The 6,000-nt window shown below is 39.1% G+C and overlaps 1 protein-coding gene across 4 annotated transcripts in view; it reads right to left on the minus strand.

Moving 5' to 3' along the window:
* The window catches only part of myt1b (myelin transcription factor 1b), a 39,266-nt gene extending 38,688 nt beyond the window's left edge, over positions 1-578 (minus strand). For 2 of the 4 annotated variants that reach the window (XM_058764086.1, XM_058764083.1), the window contains exon 1: positions 439-578. The gene's annotated coding sequence lies outside the window, so the exon portion shown is untranslated. Of the gene's footprint in view, positions 1-124; positions 158-438 lie in introns of those variants that run through there. The other 2 variants (XM_058764084.1, XM_058764085.1) reach the window with 1 other exon arrangement.
* Positions 579-6,000: the final 5,422 nt, after the last annotated feature.

The following is a 6,000-nucleotide window of genomic DNA, read 5'->3' on the forward strand; positions in this document are numbered from 1 at the left end:
CTCAACCTTTGACTCTAAACCTAGCTACATATCCCAAAGATCCTCTTGAGAGATTGTTTTGGCAATAAACAAAAAGAACCAAAACTATTTATATTTGATAAATAAAAATCATGATCACGATTACCTGAGTGAAAAAATAATAATCCCGAAAGCTTCTCCGCCAGACGCTTCTCTCGTCTTCGTCGTGTATTCAGTAAGCTGCGAGACAGTTTGGGGTAAAATATCCCATTTATAGATTTTTCTAAAAGAAAACTAAACTCTACTTCTTCAGTAGTATCCCGATAGATTCAGTGACAGCGGGGAAGAGGATCGGCGCTTCGCTGGTGTTGCTACGGACGAGCGAGGATCCAGAACGGGGCGGTATGAACGCTACTTGTTTGTAAGCAAAAACATGGCTTCATTTGCCTTTGTCAGCGAGAAAACGTAATATTGACTTACCTTTCCCTCATGAGCCATTGTCCCCCACCTCCTCCCTCCGCCCTTTGCCATGACATCACGAAAGCTGTAGTAAAACCTACAACATCGATGGGCTGGGCTTTGAATATCCCCCCGCAATAACTCAGCGGGCATGTGTACAGCCATGCACACTCTATTTCATACTCTGTCTTTCTCAGTGCACACACACACACACACACACACACACACATGATCGCTCCCCTCTCCCTCTCTCTAACACCCACACCCACGCACCTACGACAAGGGATTTATACAAGTTCTCCTTTGTGCCAGAAACAAGATAATCAGAAAGGTTCTTCAGTGGCTCTTTAGAGATTAAACGCATTTTGGATATACAGTATCGCTTTTTCGGATCAGTACATTGGCTTCTAAATCCCTCGAAGCACCAGTAGATGGTTTTCAAAAGAACTAGAGAATGAAAAAGTTCTTAAAACGGTTCTTCTATCGCTTTATTTTTTGAGAGTGACAGATAAACGCTGGCGGATAACTAATAGAGCAAATGCGTGTTTCAGACATCATAGTTCAGAGTGCACGTCGGGTCTCTGTTACTTTAAATTCTAATAGCGTAAGCTGCTTATTTTACGCCCAGTGATTAATCTTTAATATTGCACAAAAGCATGCATATATTGTCGCCGGTGTTATCTGAACCCTCCCTCCTGACTCTTTCCGAATGGTACTGTCCAGTGATTCACACACTTTTCATAGGCAATGCTTCACCGGTAAAGTTAGCGTAATATATTATGATTAGACTGCTGGCATTAGGGTGTATGTATTAAGATAAATAACAAGATAAAAACTAAAAACCTTTTTTTTTTTTTTTTACATTCATCTGCATTGATTATATACATACATATATACATACATACATACACACGCGTTTTACAACTGTGTTGCCAAAAGTGTGGAAGGCAGCAAATAAAAGGATTTCAACAACGTACTGTCTTCTTCACTCAAAACAGACGAATGTAACTTGGAATGACTCCTAAATGTTGCACACACCGCTGTTGTGCTTTGTTGTTTTGTAACCATTAGTGAAAATGACAACCATTCATTACAAGCCATTTGAGAATATTCTCCACAAATGCCACTCTTTATCTGCTGTCTCCATGCTGCACACAGGGGGAATTTTCAAAAAGCCAACCTTCGCCTTTCAGAAATTCTATTAAGTTCTTATCTCTTTGCGGCAGGCTCTTTTTTTTGCTGTCCCATTGTTATGCATTGGAGCTGAAATCAATCACGAAGTGTCCACGCTGCATCAATATGATTTGAGTTGCCTCACTAACCGAGACACAATCCAATAAACAAAAGACAGAATAGAAACCATACACACCTAAAAAATAAGTTACACTCCCCTGCCACAAGTACTCAGAATGAGATTCACAGGAGCGAGAATGATTGTTTCTTCAGTATCTCATTGAGAACTTTGAGAATAAATGGTAAGAGTAAACAGAGGGAGCACAAGTACAGAATTTGCGCTCGGCTGGGCTTCAGGACCCCAGACAGCGCTTTGGCCCAGTACCATGGACAGCGACCCGGAGGAAAATAACACCCGGCTGCCTTCCTCTGCGAGACTTCCGTCAGTTGTGATACGTTTCAATATAAATGTTGAAAAGATAAACAATATAGCTTAACATGATCTGAGTAATGGTGAAATTACACGGAACTTTCAACAGGGTCGGTATTTTAAGGGACTTCTGTCAACGGTTTCGGGGAGGAATATGGCGAGGTTCCTCGCGCAACCAAAAATCTCTAACAAAAAGTAATCAAAAAGTTAATTATCTTAATTTAATTTTTTTAAACAAATATTTTTAATATACTAACATGCAAAATTAAATAATAATAATAATAATAACAACAATAACAACAACAGCAACAGGGATAGGTTCTTTAAAAAAAAGGTCCGATAGGGATCTTGACCGAAAGCGATCAAACGGCGTACTGTTGCTATGGTTACCACGACAGGCCAACCCAACTTGTTTTCGCGAGGGTCTATTTAAAGTGTACTCTGACTGGGAACTTAAATGCTAAAATCATATTTCAAAGATGTATGTGCAAAATATTTTCATCATCATGCAGCATCTTTCTTTGCATTCATTTAACTTGACACAATCATTTGTGTCACTTTATTTTCAGTTTTAAGAACTTAATTATTTTTCTTTAATAGGCTAATTCCATTTACAGTGGTGGGAAAAGTTAGGCTACTCTATCGTTGAAGGTTGAAACGTTGACAGAACATTTTTTTTTTTTTTTACAAATTTAAGGCAATTAAGTTTAACTTTTTTTTTTTTTTTAATTAAGTAGTTTGATTTGTTTACACTAGTGTAGGCTATCATCAGAGTGTTTTGAACAAAATCACAGATGGAAAAACAGCCTACTTCATGTAGCTGTCAATAGGCCTAGATGTTAACCAGCTGTGTAAATTAAAATAATAATAATAATAATGCCTAAAAATGTTCAGTGTCATAAACACATTTGTTTTGAAATCCTCAACCGTTATAACTGTCCAATCGCGTTGCAGCTCCAATGAAAACAATAGGCCACATTCTTTACCGCTGCATCTATCAGGCGCGCGTTTAGAATATAGTAGCTGTATAAATATTGCATAAGGGAGTCAGCTGAGAGAGCGGGCCGCAGGGGCCCCAAACTCCGCGAATGGCCTTGACAGATGGAACAAGCTGACAGACAACAACAGAAAGAAAGTTTGAATGCGCCTCTGGGCTGGCATTGTGTCCGTCACGGTCCCCCGGGGAACAAACCGCCCTTTGTCTCAACACTTCAACAGCTCTGAAGTTTAGAAAAGGTCTAGACGAGGTTCCCGAAAGTTATGATTTGTATGGATGTGCTATATATAGACCGCAATACGACGAGCTTTCAACACCTGCCTAAAGCGACAGAAGAGGGCATGTTGAACTATAAAGCCTCACAATAGCGAGAACAGCAGGACGAAATCTGATATGTATCCCATTAAACACTATAAGCTACTACACTATTACGGTCTCAAGTCTGCTTAAATAGATGCGAATGTTACATAAATAATTGAACAAATATATTTTGCTATCGGTTCATACATAAATAATACAATAAGACAATTGCTCATACACTACCAAATCTCATATGGGAGCAGCAACAGCAGGTTAGACAACTTTTTAGACACCTGTTAATTAAACAATGTTCGTCGTTTACATTTAAACTAGTCAAACAGGAGACAGCGAAGGTTGACTGACCTAAAAAAGTCCCACACAGCTTCATGGTTGCGGCTCTGAGTTGCCCATAAGCGTCTGGCAAGTCCCGAGAAAGTAAACTTGAGTGGAAAAGTTGAGGAAAAAAATGTACTACAACTTCTCTTCGAAAGGAGCGAAGGAGGGGTGCCGACTGACGTCGAAATCCAGCCCAGCCAATCAGAGACCAGCGTGTGGGTAATCGTATCCTACCGCCGCAAAACTCTCAGCCAATCAAAACAATTGTCTTCAGTTCTCAACAACAAAGCCTGTAGAATGCCAACAGAAGGGACAACCGGCAGCTGTGCGCTTTCAGCTTAGGAAGTGTCCCAACAATACTGAGGGAGAAAATCATGCAGACCAAACTATATCAAACTTTAGAATAGTTTTGGTAAATCTGACTAAGAATATTATTTAACCACCTATATTATAAATTGCATTTTATTCTAATGTTTACGTCTACATTTCTTAGTGATCACTTATTTAAATATTTAAATCAGTTAAATAAGTTAACGTAAAAACGTTAAAAGTTCCTTATAATGATCTATTATGGAAAGGAAAAATGTGTCATAAACACTCACTCGCACTCAAACATACCAAATGTCTCCCTCAAAACATTAATAGTTTTTAAGCTTTCTTCCTTCATCCTCTGTGGATGACATTTAATCTGGCATTTAACAATTAATTTTTTTTTTTTTAACAATTATTCAACGACCCCATCTAGTTATGTTTTGTAAAAGAACAGTATTATACAAGAAATTGCACATAACAGTACAAGAAATAAACAAGCAGTAGGGCTTTTATGTTTGATTTATTTTAAAACCGCCTTTTTTATTATATGAAAGTCAAACACACACACACACACACACTAAACATAAAATAAGTCTCAAACCAACACTTCCCAACAATGAAAGTCCATCACAAAACTTCATGAAAATCAGATAAAATATCAAAATTATGACTTGGTTGTTGCATCATAAGCATTGTGAATAAGGTCAACAAAATACTATAAATATTACATCTATATTACAAACAAATGTTATTAAAAATAAAATGTTATTTATAAAAGATTTAAAACATTTACATTTTTGTGTATTTAGAATACATACAATATTACAATTAGCTTTATTTCAAAATAAATAAATACATTTTTAAAAAAGAGGTCAGTTAATGTTTTCATCACATAATGATATTAAACACAATAAAACATTTAACGTGCTGGAAAAGACGCTGGTATAAACGACTGATTTTCAGAAAAACAAAAACAAAGACATTTCTCCTGCATGTTAGGGCCTTGTTATCAGACAAATGAAATAAAAAGTGTAATTTAAATTCACAAGACCAAAAGTGCCTGCAGAAACACCCACATGCATGAGCCTAAATGTTTTTAAGTGAGCCGTTTAGAAAAAGCAGCCTCTGTGTGGCCCTGTTCTTTTTGAATTTCTCTCCGAAACTGAATTTCATCTTTATGGGGCATTGAGAGCAAGTAAACCTATGTGTTAGTTCACAGTCATGTTTTAAACTGCAACAAAACTGTGGGAAACAGTAAGCAGCCCGAGAGCGAGGATTATCTGTTTTTCAATGGAATTACGACTCCACCTCTGGGGTGAAATTTCTCCCTTCCCAGTTCGCTCACTTGTTTCTTGCACTATGTTACATCATTAACACATACCTCTCCTTCAACCTCTTTCAAATGTGAAGCACCCGCTCACCCAAAACAAACAAAGTCCAAGAAATCAATGTCTGAATTGAGCGAGAGGGAAATGAGCAGCGTAAGTGAAGGGTGTGGAAGTCCCCCAGTGGGTTTGGCAGGATCTGGGCTCTCCTTTAGCAGATGGCTCCTCTGATAATCGTGTCCTCTCTAGGCCCATCTCCATGCCCCAACTCCGCGTTGCCATGGCGAGGGGGCCGGCAGAGAACATGTAATGCATTTGCTGCTTATTAAATTTGCCTTCTGACAAAGAGAGGCTCTCACTTAAAAATGAGAGCAGGCCCGAGCAGAGAAGAGCAGGCCCGATTCTCTTTATCACAGACTACCAGACGCCCTGCTGTATTCTTCCACTACGGCATACACTCATTGACCTATTAACTTCACGGCTGCCTCCTCCCCCCTCGCTTATGAAGGACTACGACCCCCCCTTCGGTCTTCTGCGCACTGTGACCCCCCCCGACCTGTCGACATCATTGCTGCGCATGAGAGAGAGCTGGAGAGGCCACCGCTGAACCGTGATGTGCCCTACAGCTGTCTGCGGCTGCACAAAAAGAAACGAGAAAGAAAAGAAAGAAGTGAACGTATGCACAAACGGCCTGGAAAGTGCATGAGTAT

This window comes from Onychostoma macrolepis, chromosome 23 (genome assembly GCF_012432095.1).
Source record: "Onychostoma macrolepis isolate SWU-2019 chromosome 23, ASM1243209v1, whole genome shotgun sequence".
NCBI lineage: Eukaryota > Metazoa > Chordata > Actinopteri > Cypriniformes > Cyprinidae > Onychostoma > Onychostoma macrolepis.